Source organism: Protopterus annectens, chromosome 2.part2 (assembly GCF_019279795.1).
Source record: "Protopterus annectens isolate FY-2018-M chromosome 2.part2, PAN1.0, whole genome shotgun sequence".
Taxonomy (NCBI): Eukaryota; Metazoa; Chordata; order Ceratodontiformes; family Protopteridae; genus Protopterus; species Protopterus annectens.
In genome coordinates, this window is record NC_056730.1 from 245,227,997 (window position 1) to 245,243,665 (window position 15,669).

The following is a 15,669-nucleotide window of genomic DNA, read 5'->3' on the forward strand; positions in this document are numbered from 1 at the left end:
CAAACTGATAAATACCCAGGTCTAAATGACAGGGTTTCTATTAAACTTGCACTGAAAGCTCAATGTCTCTTTAAATGATACAAGCTGTAGCTAAGCTATTACCCTTCTCTGATTTATTGGCTGCTTTCAGCTAGAGTGAATATATTAAAAGTGTTTGCTGATGCAGTTTTTATATGGTCTGAAGAAGCACTAGTATTTGGTGTGAAAGTGCTTACCTCATTAAACTTTTAACATTTTATGCTTCCAGTCGTGTTTCTGTGCCTTGTTTTCTTCAACCACATAACTATGTTGAAGTACAACTGAGACAGTGCATATTTAAATGTACGATTACACTGTACAGCTACACATCATATATGATCTTCCTGGAAAATTTACAATGTATGAGAGTGAAGGACACATCTACAGTTGGACTCCAGCACCTGCATATGTAATTATACCATGTGTAAAACACACTATCAAAGTTACATAACACAGGAGAATGTGCACTCTAAATGCGACATGTTGTAGGTGTATTAACAGTATATACCCATTATGTGGACAAAATATTATTCTTCCTGGTGATGCTATAAGTTGCTTGTGTCACAGAGTGCTACTGCAATTGTAACCCATAATTAGATGGAGACATAACGGCAGTTGTAAGGTGGCCAGTGTTATATGACAATAATAACTGTCACACCATTGAAGCAGTTATGGAATCTAGCCACCTACCTATCCACTTACAACTTATTTGCTGCAAATTATCAGCAGCCACTGCCACAGGAGAATACTGAGTACAATTCTGACAGAACAGTGTATTGCCCAGGAGATTTATCTGGTAAAATATTTTTACAACCAATCATGGCTTGTAAAAGTTATCACTACATATGTATGTAAAAATCAAATCATGATTGCTTTGGCAATCACATTTACAGAAGTTAAGCACTGCTGTAGTTGAAAATCCTACTTAGCTATTTACACATTATTGGGAATATTGTCACACATACAGGCACCACAGTAGAAGTCTGACATTAAAATAACTTCAGTTCACTTACAAAACAATGCCTTCCTCAATGTATTGAACCAGTGGTCTAGACAGAGACTATAATTGTGCAATTGTTTGCTCTCACAAATGCCACACAATAAACCTGACATGTGAAGGATAGACATGTTCATCCATCTTTCCATCTAACAGATGCTTGCATCACCTCTGCCCTAAAAACATTAAATGCTATCTTTCATCCCATGACATTGTTACTTTAAGCATTAAAGTAAAAATATGGGAACACAGTACTGCCTAAATAAGCAGAGATTTCTTTACATAATGCATAGAAAATAGTACTCATTACATAACAAACAGTATGCACAGTTACACAATTGTGTAGCAGTGGAGTTGTGGATTTGAAAGATAGCCTTAGGGGATGGTATAATCATCTTTGGTTTGAAAATGTATTGAGCGGATAGACTGAATGTGCACATGTTCACCCAACTCTAAACAAGCACACACGCTTACAATTTTACCATGTTGTGTAATGAACTTCCTTCCTACCTAGGTTCCATAATCTAAAGAACAATGTAACACTTGTAAGTGCCACAGGAGACATTTGACTCTCTTTGAAGCGATAGTACTTTTGTCAGGATGACGTCATCAGTGTATATCAAAGATGTTACTGTAAAAGATGTTATAATGGAGCTGTGAACACATTTAATTACAACTTTTGCAGGAGAAATGGAGAGAGAAACAAGTATTGCACACATGCGTATGCACATGCAGGTCTTCCATGATGGGTATCAAAACTCCTTCTTATTCAGCTTACGCAATCTAAAGAGCACTGTAATAGCTGCCAGCACCACAGAAGAAGTCTGACTCTGAAAGTAGAGATGCACTTTTGTCAGGATTACCTCATCTGTGTACGTCAGAGAAGATGTTACTGAAAATTAAGGATAAGGGAACTGTGAGAACATTTAACTGTATTATTCTCAGAGGAACTGGATTCACCACCAAAGGATACACACAGTCTCACACACATACAGACACATGCACAAACATCTTCAATGCTGAGTATTGAACCTCCTACCTATCTAATTTACACTCTTTATAAAGCAATTTATTAGTCACATGCAGCAGAGGAGAAATCTGACAATAAAGGCAGAGATTGCTCCTTTGTCAGGATGACCTTGTCAGTGTGTGTGTCAGAGAGGATACTATTGTAAAATTAGGGATAAGGGAGCTGTGATAACATTTAAATGTGTCATTCTCAGGGGGAGTGGATTCATCACCAAGGGATACATGTGGACTCTTTCAAATACACACACACACACACACACACACACACACACACACACACACACACGCACACACGCGCACACACACACACACACACACACACACACACACACACACACACACACACACACACACGCACATACACATGTCTGCCATGCTGGGTATTGAACCCCATACCTAACTAGTTTACACAATCTAGAGAACAATTTATTGATCATATGGGCCACAGAAGAAGTCTGACTCTGAAGGTAGAGATTACACTTTTGTCAGGATAACCTTAGTGTGTTTCAGAGAGGATGTTACCATAAAATGAGGGATGTTAGCTGAAAAAAAGTTAGATGTATTATTGTCAGGGGAAGTGGATTTACCAGTAAATGATGCACACATTCTTACACATGCACAAGTCTACCAAACTGGGAATTGAACCTCCTACTTAATTAGCTTATAACATCTAGACAGCAATGTACTAGTCTTGAAGTGCCACAGGGTAATATGCATAATACCTTTCTGAAATTGGATATTAGAAAATTTCCAAAGATCAGTATTTACAAGAAACTTTATTGTGCATTCCCAGTCATGCAATAAATGCTTATGTATGCACAGAACAATGTAATATCACTATGATTTTCACATGTAATGGCATACCTTAATGTGATACAGATAATGCATTGTGATACTGTGAAATACATCAACTTGTTACACATAATGGGATGACATGCATATTGACTGATGTATACCAGGGGCTTATCAATCAAACATTCCTGTGGCTTCACGTTGGGATGATTGTACACTTGTATTGTCTCATACTTGAACTATGGGCACTGGCAGGACAGACATGGAAATTTGACATAAGATGGTACACCAAAGAGTGACAGCTATGGGTGTGGTGAGAATAGATTTACCAAGTTGGTAACATGGTGCAACTGTAAACACTGTAGAACAGACACAGTATTTCTGCAAAATAAATTAATTGAGTTAACTTCCTTAACAAAGAATGTTCATCTCTGGGAAACAGTAATGCAGACAAACAAACTTTGTGCAAGAAACAACTAATATTCTTTTCCCCATCTTTGGTTTTCTTGTACTGTTTAAGTGCAGTGCTGCTGAGCTGATTTGCTCTGCTGATGACAAAGATCTAGTGCATATGTAATCAGATATTGAAGTATTACACTTAGAACAGTAGTTAGCAGTACTCTAGGTTGTTCTGTGATGACTCCTGCACATAATCTTTACAAGACAGCATTTGTAATAGGTAGCAGGTAGATTAGTGTAGCAGCATCATAATGATGTGGTAAATAAAGGGGTTTAGCCAATATGTATGGAAACAGTAGTCAGGCAAAACATAATGACACACAGTGTCATTCAAGTGTAGTTAAACATTTTCAGCATTCCATTAAGTAATTCAGACCTGAGTGTTATTTTAGCACAATAAGTATAAATGTATTTTTATGAAATGTTAATAGCTGACAGCAAATTTCAGCAAACATGACCATATGTAATACTCTTTACTACCCTATTGATCACTGCACTCTATACATCCAACTATTCATCTTTTTTATTTTACAGTAAACTGAATAAATATTTGTGATAAAATGAGAGGCTGCCAGCCCAGCTAGATAGAATTTTGTAAATAATTCTATGTCATTGTAAATATTAATATGATCCCCAGGCTTGTTTGACAAATGTAAGAAAACTCTGTTTTGTGCTGAGCTTCAAAAATGTAACCACAGTGCACCCTGCTGGAAGAAAGCATATGAGTAAAGAAATTTATGACTGTGGGTGTTCTCAAGCTAGGAGACAGGCTGTCTGCTTCTGGAAATTCTTTCTATTATCTTAAGACAGAGATAATTACTAGGTTTCACATGTAAAGTGTCTTTTATTGCTGTGACTTCCTGGCAGCTGCAGATCACAAAGAAATTTTAAATTTTAAGTTCTTTGAGCCTGTGAAACATAATCAGAAATGACAAGAATGATGTAATCTGAAATGACTCAGCAGTAATGTGTAGTATCGGTTTTAGACTATCTCAGAGAGAAAGAGATTGGATTTGTATTTGTCTTCAAACCTGTTAACAACTCAGGAGTACTGTGCCTTGATCTGTAGGTAAGTTATTTAGAACATTGATTTCTCCTGCATATAGATAGAAATACAGTAAGATGAGTGTAGATGTTTTCTATATTTATGTCAGACTGTCCTACAATATTGTTTTAAAGTATTTCCTGTGATTTCTGAACTCTCTATTGTCACTGAGTTGAGTTAATAAGTATTGTCTTGTGTTTCTATTATTTATTATTACATATTTTTAAACCTTTTAACTGTGGCTATTTTGTGTAGAGATATTTAAGTTCTTAGAGTATTTGCATGTATTTGATGATACTGTGCAAGCCACTCTAATAGCCTTGCTGTTCGTCACACTTACCATTTGATTAATAATAACATTGCACAGTAGAATTGGACACACTTTGATAAGGACCTTTAGAGTAGCTGATAAGAGTAGTTGATGGCAGGTGGTACTACAGTATAGTCTGGGCAGAAGGGAGCATAGCTAGTGAATCTGTGCCAGCCTTCCTCAGGGGTGGCTGCGTGTTTGTATATTAACCAAATCTCGAAGTGTGTGTGTGTGTGTGTGTGTGTGTGTGTGTGTGTGTCAGCTACTTGGGCAGGGATACAAAGCACTGGTTTGACAGGGATGGTACTGGAGGTTCTGGCTTGACTACTCAGCTGAGATCTGAACCCTATAGCTGTGCCAGTAGGGAGTCTTATTGAGGATCTGGAGAGACAGGGAGAAACCAGCCCCAGACTGACTGTGATCTCTGTGTGCTCTTAAGGGAAATTGTACTTTACTGTGTGTGTACTCATTATCCTCCCAATGTGGACACCCCTCACTTGTGCTAGTGGTGAGGATTAAGGCTCCTTGATTACTGGGCCAGTGCATGGGCATCCCATATTAATTGTTTCGCAGTGGTGGGATATGCACATCAAATATTTCTTGGTTGATAGTGATGAGTTAGCCACATCACATATTAATTGGCTTGTAGTGGTGTAGATAGTGAATTCCCATATTTTGTATACAGTAATCACTGTAAACTAAACTAAATCAGCCATGCAGTGAACATTCAGAGTTCAGATCACAATTATTTTATTTCTTCTGTTAGCTAAGTTAGTCAGGGAGAGCAGGTAATGTCAGCAGAGGAATATGGCAAGCTGACAAGGAGCCAGTTGGCTGAGATGTGCCAGGCTAAAGGACTGGTGCATGAAACCTGACTAAAGCAGACATGATTGCAGCTTTAGTTACAGCTGCATCTGAGACTAGAAACCAGGGGGATGATCAGACTGGCCATGTACAACACTCGGAGAATGGACAGCTCAACCTTTTTACGGAGGACATAAAATCCATCTGGAGCTAAAGAGACTTGAGTTGGAGGCTAAGCGTTTGGAAATAGAAGAATCAGAGAGACTGAGGTGTCTAGAAAGTGAGGAAAATGAGAAACTACAATGTCTGCAGGCTGAGGAGAGTGAGAAACTGCTATCCTGGAAGCTGAGGAGAAGTAAAGGCAGAGGCAACATGAAAAGGAAATGCTGACTCTTCGCCAGTGTCACGGAGGTAATGGGAAAGCAAGTAACTGAACCTGAGAAGCACCAAAGGTCAGTAAATTTCTTCCACAGTTTACAGAGGGGGATAATTTTGATAGTTTCATTCATATGTTTGAGAGAGTATGTAAACAGTATGATGTTGACCAAAGGCTCTGGGTATGGTTCCTGACCCCCTTACTCCATGGTAAAGCTGTAAATATTCTGTCCAAACTGTCTGATGTTGACTTTTTAAACTATAATGTTGTAAAGAACTGTTTTCTAGAAATTTTTAAGCTAACACCTGAAGCTTATAGGAAAGGATTTCATGAGCATAGACGCAAGGCAGATTAAAGTGTGTTTGAATATGTTGCTGAACTGATCACTTATTTTCATAGGTGGGTAAGTGGATGTTAGGCTACCACTTTTAATGGGCTGGCAGACCTTTTGGTGAGGGAACAAGCCCTTAGCACTTTGCCTGAGGACACAAGGATAAGGTTAGCTGATAGACAATACTCTACTGTAGATGAGTTGGGGAAGAAGGGAGACCTATACATAGCAAGCAGGACATGCCTGCACAGGAAAGGGACACCCAGTGCTGCTCATGGGTATAAGGGAACCCATGGTGGGCATCCCAGACTTCCCCAACAGAATCTGCCCGTAGCAGGGGAAGCCACTAGTCTTCTAGATACGTGTCCAAGACATAATGTTAAATGTTTTGAATGCAACCATTGAGGCCATGTGGCGTATAGATGTTCATGGAGGCAAGATGAGTAACAAAAGTTGAGAGAGCCAGTAAGTGGGAATGAAAAAATGCTGACAGTAGGTTGTCCAGATAGAACAAGGGTACCAAACTACCACAAGTGGTTATATCCTATCGTAGTGAATGGCAAAGAGACCGTTGCTAAGAGATACACATTGTGAAGTCTGCAATGGTTACAGAGGAGCACTACTTGCCTGGGCAGTCTACTCCAGTGAGAGCTTTAGGAGGGACCCGATTCCAAATACCTTTGACTAGGGTTCACCTTGACTGCAAGGGTGGAAAAGGAAGCGAACAAGTAGGTGTGTTTGAGGATATCCCTGCAGATGTCCTGATATGGAATGATTTTGATAATGCAGTACCATGTGTTCATGCAGTTACACGCAGTCAGGCTTGGAGACAAGCATGTGGGTCATTTAGCCTGGGGGAGACCCAGACAGACTGCACACTTGCAGCCAGGACTGGTGTGGTGGCTACTTCAGGGAGGGAGCTACCCTGTAGCTGTGAGACTGAAGGTGAGCCACAGCTGCTTGTGGGTACTGATGTTCCCTTGGACAGAGTGACTGCAAGGGCAGAGGTGAGTAGTAGTACCCAGGCTGACAGTGAGGCACCACTGTCAGAGGATGCCAGACTTACTGTTGAAGGGAAGCTGGAAAGGGTTACAAAGAGAGAGTTGAGACAGGCTCATCTCTCAACTAGTGAGGCACCTGATTCTCAAGTGAAGGGGAAATCTGTATACTGGAAGAAAGGGTTACTGTATAGAGAGTGGACCCCTGAGGGAGGGCTAGAAGGTGAGAGAATACAGCAGTTGATAGTGCATAGATCCAACTGTCTGGCACTTCTAGCCATAGCCCATGATATTCCCTTTGCAGGTCATATGGGCATAAAATGTACAAAGAGACGTATTATGCAAAACTTCTATTGGTCTGGGATTTCCAAGGATGTAACAGTGTACTGCAGGACCTGTGAGCAGTGCCAAAAAATAGGCTAGGCAAAAGCTCCTTTGATGCCTTTGCCTGTGACTGACAAGCCATTTCAGAGGGTAGCTATGGATATTGTGGGACCTCTGAGTACACAAACTTCCACAGGGAAAATGTATATCCTAGTGGTAGTAGATTATGCTACAAGATACCTTGAGGCCGTGGCTTTGTCCTCCACTGAGCAGAAAAGGTGGTAAATGCTTTGTTAGAGATTTTCAGCAGGGTGGGTTTCCTGAAAGAAGCACTGGCTGACAGAGATGCCAATTTCATGTCAGACCTGCTTGCTTGTCTGTGGAAGTACTGTGGGGTGAAGCACCTAAAGACCACCCTCTACCATCCCCAGACTAATGGTCTTGTTAAGAGGTTAAACTCTGCACTCAAGTCCATGCTATGGGCATTTGCAGACCAGTTTAAGAGGGAGTGGGACAAATGTATGCCCCATCCATTATTTGCTTACAGAGAGGTTCCCCAGGAATCCACATGTTTTTCACCCTTTGAATTGTTGTATGGGCATAGGGTGTGGGGGTCTCCAGACTTAATTCGAGATGAGTGGGAGGTTGAGTGTAAATCTCACAAGGAGCCTGAGGTGGCATATGTCCTAAACACCATGGCAAGGCTCAGGGAACTTATGGACTTGACCCAGGAAAACCTGGGAGAAGCCCAACAGCAAAAAAAGGTCTGGTATGACAGGAATGTTCAAGCTAGAGAGTATGTTGGAGGGCATGAGGTAATGGTTCTCATTCCTGACAGACACAACAAGCTGCAGGCAGCTTGGAAGGCACCCTTCAAGTTGCTAAGGAAGATCAGTGATGTTAACTACATGATAGAGCTGCTAGGTAGGAGGCAGGAGCACAAATTGTACCATGTTAACATGATGGCACCTTACCATGATAGGGAGGCCCTTGTGCTGAGTATTTGCAGTGGATTGCAGGACTAGTTGGAGGGAGATCTGGTGACTGATCTCCTTAGTGAAACTCGGACTGACATCTCAGTGGAAGGGGTAACAATGAACCAGCAGCTATGTCCTACCCAGGTTAGATAAATCCGGGCAGTGTTACGGGTGTTTGGGGACATGTTCACTGGGAAACCTGGTTGCACCCACCTGGTGCAGCACCAAATGGATACAGGACCCCAAAGGCCTATTAAGCAGGCACCTTATAGGGTGCCTGAGGGAGTCAAACAAACTCTGAGGCAGGAGATACAGGAAATGTTAGAACTAGGGGTAATTCAGGAATCCAACAGTTTTTGCACCTCCCCAGTGGTGCTGGTGCCAAAGGATGGCAGCACCAAGTTCTGTGTGGACTGCAGGAAATTAAATAGGCATACAGAGTCAGATGCTTACCACATGGCTAGGACAGGTGAAGCCCTAGAGAAGTTGGGTGGAGCTAAGTATCTAACCACCATTGATCTTACCAAGGGTTACTTGCAGGTTCCCTTGACTCCAAGAGCTAGAGAGAGGTCAGCCTTTCTGACTCCTTTTGGCTTGTATGAGTTCACAAAGATGCCCTTTGGGATGAAAAATGCCCCAGCGACTTTCCAGAGGCTGGTAGGTCATATTCTAGCAGCAGCAGGAGATTTTGCCTTTGTTTACCTAGATGATATTGTCATCTACAGCCATTCCTGGCAAGAGCACCTTCAGCATGTCAGGGAGGTACTGGGCAAACTACAGATGGCAGGGTTAACCATTAAGCACAGTAAATGTCAGGTGGGTATGGCAGAGGTCTCCTACCTGGGACATAGAGTGGGGAGTGGTAAGATCAGGCATGGCCTGCTTCTGTTACCAAAAAGCAGGTCAGGGCATTCTTAGAGACAGCATGGTACTATAGAAAGTAAAAAAAAAAAACCACAGAGAAAGCAAAAAACACCAACTGCAGAAGTATAAAATCCAAAATTGTTTAATACTCGTTAAATTATATTAAACAATTTTGGCTTTTATGCTTCTGCAGTTGGCGTTTTTCACTTTCTCACAGTTGTTTTTACTACAGACAGTTCGTCCTCAATTATAGTACCATAGCTGCTCCCCTCACAGACCGGACAAGGAAAAACTGGCTAGATAAGGTACTGTGGACCACAGCAATGTGTGCAGCATTCAAGAAGCTTAAAGAAGCTTTGGGAGGAGGATCCCCTGTGTTAGTCAGTCCAGATTGCAGCAAAGAATTCTTCAAACCATTGGATGGGGGCTCGACTAAGCCAGATTTCTTCAGAGGGGGAGGAGCACCCAGTGGTCTATCTCAGTCATAGGCTTCAACCCAGGGAGGAATGCTATGCAGCTGTAGAAAAGGAATGTCTAGCCATAGTGTGGGCACTGCAAAAACTTCAACCTTATCTGTATGGAAGGAAATTCACTGCAGTTACAGATCACAATCCCCTAACATGGTTACATCAAGCCAGCCAGCAAAATGCCAAGTTACTAAGGTGGAGCCTAGGGTTGCAAGTATATGATATGTCAGTATAGCACTGCAGTTTGATTAGCAATGCCAATGCAGATGGGCTCTTAAGATAGGGAATGGGGTAAGGTATCCTCAGATAGACTCAACCCTCTCAAGCAATGTTTCTCAAGGGACACTTGAAAAACTAACTTGACTTCTCAAGGGTGAGGAAATGTGATAAACTGAGATGCTGCCATCCCAGCTAGATAGAACTTTGTAAATTATTCTATGTCATTGTAAATATTAATATGATCCACAATCTTGTATGACAAATGTAGGAAACCTGCACAATGTGCTGAGCTTCAAAAATGTAACCACAGTGCACCCCGATGGAAGAAAGCTGATAAGTCAATAACTGTATGACTGTCTGTGATCTCAAGCTAGGAGAAAGGATGTCTGCAGCTGGAAATTCTTTCTATTGTCTTAAGACAGAGATAATTACTAGGTTTCACATGTAAAGTTTTTTTACTGCTGTGACTTTCTGGCAGCTGCAGATCACAAATAAATGTTAAATTTAGGTTATGTGAGCCTGGGAAACTTAATCACAAGTGACAAGAATGATGTAATCTGAAATGACTCAGCAGTAATATGTAGTATTAATTTAAGACTGTCTCAGAGACAAGGAGATTGCATTTGCATTTGTCTTCAGACCTATTAACAACACACCAGCACTGTGCATTGCTCTGTAAGTAAGTGATTTAGAACAGTGATTTTTCCTACAGATAGCTAGAAATACAGTAAGATTAGTGTAGATTTTTTTCTATATTTATGTTAGACTGTCCTACAATGTTGTTTTAAAGTATTTCCTATGATTTCTGAACTCTTTATTGTTACTGTGTTGAGTTAATAAATATTGTCCAATATATGTTCATTTTCAGCGGAGGCCCAGGGAGAAAAGCTCTAAGGCCATATACATAGAACATTAAGTAAATACTAGTTTCATACAGGTTACAGACATAAGCAATACCAGCATTTTATACATAGAGTACCTCCTTATTACAATCAGGTTTAAGACGCATTGAGCAACAATTTATACAATTGACCCTTCCTGGAATGGTGTGGGTAGATAAAGTAATAACAATTGTAGGTAAGGGATCTAAGTAATGGAGAGGACACTAGTCAGGGTCAGTGCAAGGTCATAACCAGTGTGTTTTGAAGTATTTCTTGAGTTTGTTTTTGAATAGGGTTAGTGTGGTTTCTAAAGTCAAGTCAGCCAGGCGTAAGTTTTCAGCCAGGCGTAAGTTTTATGTATTTCCAACAGAGATGGCAAACAGATAGTCCCCAGCTGAGTAGTTGGATTTGAAAGTTTGAACTAGGAGTCTAGTGGATGAGCGGAGTGGCCGGTTGTTACTGTCGGGGCTGATAATATTTTTTAGTACAGGTGTATTTTCCGGTTGGTAAAGGACTTTATAAACCAGTATGAGCTGGTTGAACTGCAGTAGGCTAGGCAATTCAAGCCACCCTAGGAGATTTAGGTTGTGGCAGTGGTACGTCCGGTAGGCCATGCCAGTAGCAAATCTGGCAATGTGGTTATAGCAGGATGATAGTTTATTAAGATGTGTTTTGTTCAAGTCGGAGAATAGAGGTGAGGCATAAAGAAGAGTTGATAATAGATAGGATCGGGCAATTGTGGTTCTAGCAAGTGGGGTGAGGAAAGATTTGATTCTGTAAAGAGAGCCAAGTTTTTTATTGATAGTTTTGATAGTTTGATTGATATGCATATCAAACTTTAGGTTATCGACTATGACACCTAATAGTTTACTTTGGGCTTCCAGGGAGATAATAGTGCCATTGTTAGCTGCTATGGTGAAGAGTGATGGGGGGGTCCTGCGTGTGAGGGAGAAGAGAAGCAGATTAGTTTTGTTGGGGTTTAGGATCAGACATTGATTGAAGAGCCAGTTTTCCACTGTATTGAAGGTATTTTGGGTTAATGTTAATAGATTAGCTGGGGAGGTGGCAGAATAAATCAGAGTGGAGCCATCTGCATATTGACTGCAGGTAGCATCTGGGATGACTTTATGAAAGTCATTGATAAAGATACAGAAAATAAGGGGTCCTAGTATAGAGTCCTGGGGGACTCCTAATGTGACGGGTAGGCAGGATGATAGCTTGTCTTGCCATAGCACTGCCTGTTGCCTGCCCTTCAGGTAGGATTGAAACCATTGGTGCTCATGATTGCTTAAGGAGAAGGCCTTCAATGTATTTATAAGCATTTTGTCATCAACCATGTCAAAGGCCTTGGAAAGATCTAGAAAGAGTGCTGAGGACAGTTTGTTATTATTACGGTTGTGGTTTATAACATTAGAGAAAGGGAGGAGGGCTGAGATACTACTGTGATGTGGCCTAACACCATGCTGAGAGTTGGACAACAGCTTGTTCTGCATGAGATAGTGCATGAGCTGTATGTGTATACACTTCTCCATAAGTTTAGCTAGTGGTGACAGAATTGCTATGGGACTAAAGTTTGACAGTTCAGTGGAATTGCCCTCTATATGGAAAGGTATGATATGGGAGATTTTCCATATAGTGGGGATGGTAGCTTCAGATATAGCTCTGTTGATCAAGATTGAGATGGGGTATGCTATGGCATCTGCACACTTTTGCAAGTAGTCTACAGGGAGGAGGTCGGCAGCCAAGGTGGTGGCTCTTAGTTTTTTAAGTAGGGCCTGAATAAGTTGGGTAAGAACAGGTCGGAAGCTAAAGGATGCTTGGGTACTGGGTGTGGCTGCATTTGAATTAGAGCCACTGGTAGTGAGTTGGCTGGCCAGAGACTGGATAGTCTCTGTGAAGAAGCTATTGAAGGCATTAGTAATGTCCTCTGGGGATTTTTGTTTGGAAGCCGGGGGAGGTGGTGAGGTGGTGGTTTGGCCTGGGTGAAGGAGTTTGTTTATTCCTGCCCAGAACATTTGAGGTTTATTTTGGGGTTTTTGTTGTAGATGGCAGTAGTAGTTCTTTTTATCTAAAGTTATAGATTTTTTAGTGTCATTCCTTAACTGTTTAAATTTGAGTTGATCAAGTGGGGGGGTTGTAGTTCGGTAGGTGGCCCATGCTTTGTTTCTAAGTGTAATTTTGAATTTGGTATCTTTAGAAAGCCATGGTGCAATATTAACTTTGGTTCTAATAGAGTGACTGGGAGCACGAGAGTCAAGAATAGCAAGGAATTTGGTGTCAAAGTGTGCGACTGCTTCATCTAGGAGGGAGAATTTTTAGGACCGACCAGTTGCATACCTTAAGTTCATTTTGAAACTTGGTGAGAATAAATTTCTTGTTGTTTCTTATTGTTCTATAGGTGGGTTGGTAGGAGTACTCTACCTTGAGCTTTATTATATAGGTGAGACAGTGGCCACTTAGGTCATCAGGCAAAGTGCCTGATTTGTAGAATTGAAGATTGTTATTGATGAGTATCCAGTCTAGGGTACTTTCTTTATTATTGGGTTTTCCTGTCCTGGTGGGGGAGGATATAATCTGAGTAAACCCATAGAGGTTTACATGGATTGTGGGGATTTCAGAGGAACAAGTGTTCCAGTCAATGTTGAAATCCCCGAGAACAATGGTTTCTTGGGTGTAGTTATTGGATAACCAATATAAGAAGTCTTCTGGGGTATCTGTGTTCCTCACAGGTGGAATGTAGACACAGACAATGTTTATACTTTTGTTTTTGTTAATTTGCAGTTTTGTTATAAGAATTTCAGCATTATTGACCTGGGGTGGTTGCTGGGTGCCTGTGGTGACAGATATGGTAGACTTGTAAAGTACTGCTACCCCTACACCCTTTCTAGAGGTACGGTCTAGTCAAAACATATTATACCCTGGTGGCAGAACCTCATTGTCCTTGGTGGCAGGTTTTTTTATTTATTATTAAATATTTTTAAACCTTTTAACTGTGGCTGTTTTGTGTAGAGATATGTAAGTCCTTGGGATACTTGCATGAATTTCTTGATACTGTACAAGCCACTCCAATAGCATAGCTGTTCGTCACACTTACCATTTGGATATTAACATAGCACAGCAGAATTGGACACCCTTTGGTAAGGGCCTTTATAGTAGCTGATAAGAGTAGTTGGTGGCAGTAGGTACTACCGTATAGTCTGGGCAGAAGGAGACTTAGGTAGTGAACCTGTGCCAGCCTTCCCCAGGAGTGTCTGTGTGCTTGTATATAAATCAAATCTCGAAGTGTGTGTGTGTGTGTGTGTGTGTGTGTGTGTGTGTGTGTGTGTGTGTGTGTGTGTGTGTGTGTGTGTGTGTGTGTGTGTCAGCTACTTGGTCAAGGACATGAAGCACTGGCTGGACAGAGAGGGTACTGGCGGTTTTGGCTTGACTAATCAGCTGAGATCTGAACCTTATAGCTGTTCCACTGGAGAGTCTTATTGGGGATCTGGAAAGACAGGGAAAAACTAGCCCCAGACTGACTGTGAGCTCTGCACACTCTTAAGAGAAATTGTACTTTACTGTGTTTGTACTTGTTTTACTGTGTGTGTACTTGTCATACTCCCAATGTGGACACCCCTCACTGGTGCTAGTGGTGAGGCTTGAGGCTCCTTGATTACTGGGCCAGTGCACGGGCATCACAATTTAGTCTAGCACAGTTGTGGAAATTAAGGCAATGTGGATGAAGGCAATCAATTTTAAATGTATTGCCATAAGCATTTTACTCCCATTTAGTTGTTAGTTACATTTGCTGCCTGACGCCACACATTGTGTAAATGGAGAGGTGGAAGAATAATAATACAGAAAGGGGATTACACATCATCAGGGTGACATGGAGGCAGGGACGAAATTGTTTATTGATGAAGAAGGATAGTAGTGCCTGATAACAATTTGTGGCCAACAGGTACAGCTACAATAACAAAGCAAAAAACAGTCAATAACAATTAACTAATGGCCAGAATAGAACCCATTACATAAAAAACTCATACTACACATTAGAGCATTAGCTCAACACGCCATAAACAAATTCCTACTTTCCAGCATTAAAATATCACTATTGAAGCACATTAAAAACATAAGTAAGAAGGAGGATCAAAACACAGAAAGTTAGAGACAAATGCGGAGATAAATGGCACAGATATGTTACGTAAGACATGTAGGAATATCTGTATGATGTGTTAGTCTTACTTATGAAATTATCAGTTATCGGTCCTACTCTATGCAATAAACTGATTACTACAAATAGAAATAAGTGATGGGACAGAGCAGTGACCATAAATATCTAATAAGCTTGGCTTACTAAGTGTCATAGTTGGGACTGCAATGTTTTTGAGAATAATATCTTGCTGAGCTATTCCAATGTTATGTTAAGGGAATTTATTATTTATAGTGAAATACAGACACCTGCAATTAAGTGTATGACAGGAATATGAACTGTCTTGAAGTAATATGCAGACATACTGCTGTAATTAAACCAATGACACTATGGCAAAAAAGCAAACTACTAACATGGAAGCTAGCACTGCACTACACAAAGGAACTTCTAATTAAATGCATCCAGCAGCTTAATAAATGTTATATTAACTGTACCACAGTACTGTCTTTAATATAACTTTACTCTGTATTCCCATAGAAAAGTGGAGTTAAGCACATTTGCATGGAAGTAACGGGACCACTGCATATTAAATTAAAAACATCACCTTTTGCAATCAGTTAAGTTAAAAAACTTTTACTGTCACTCA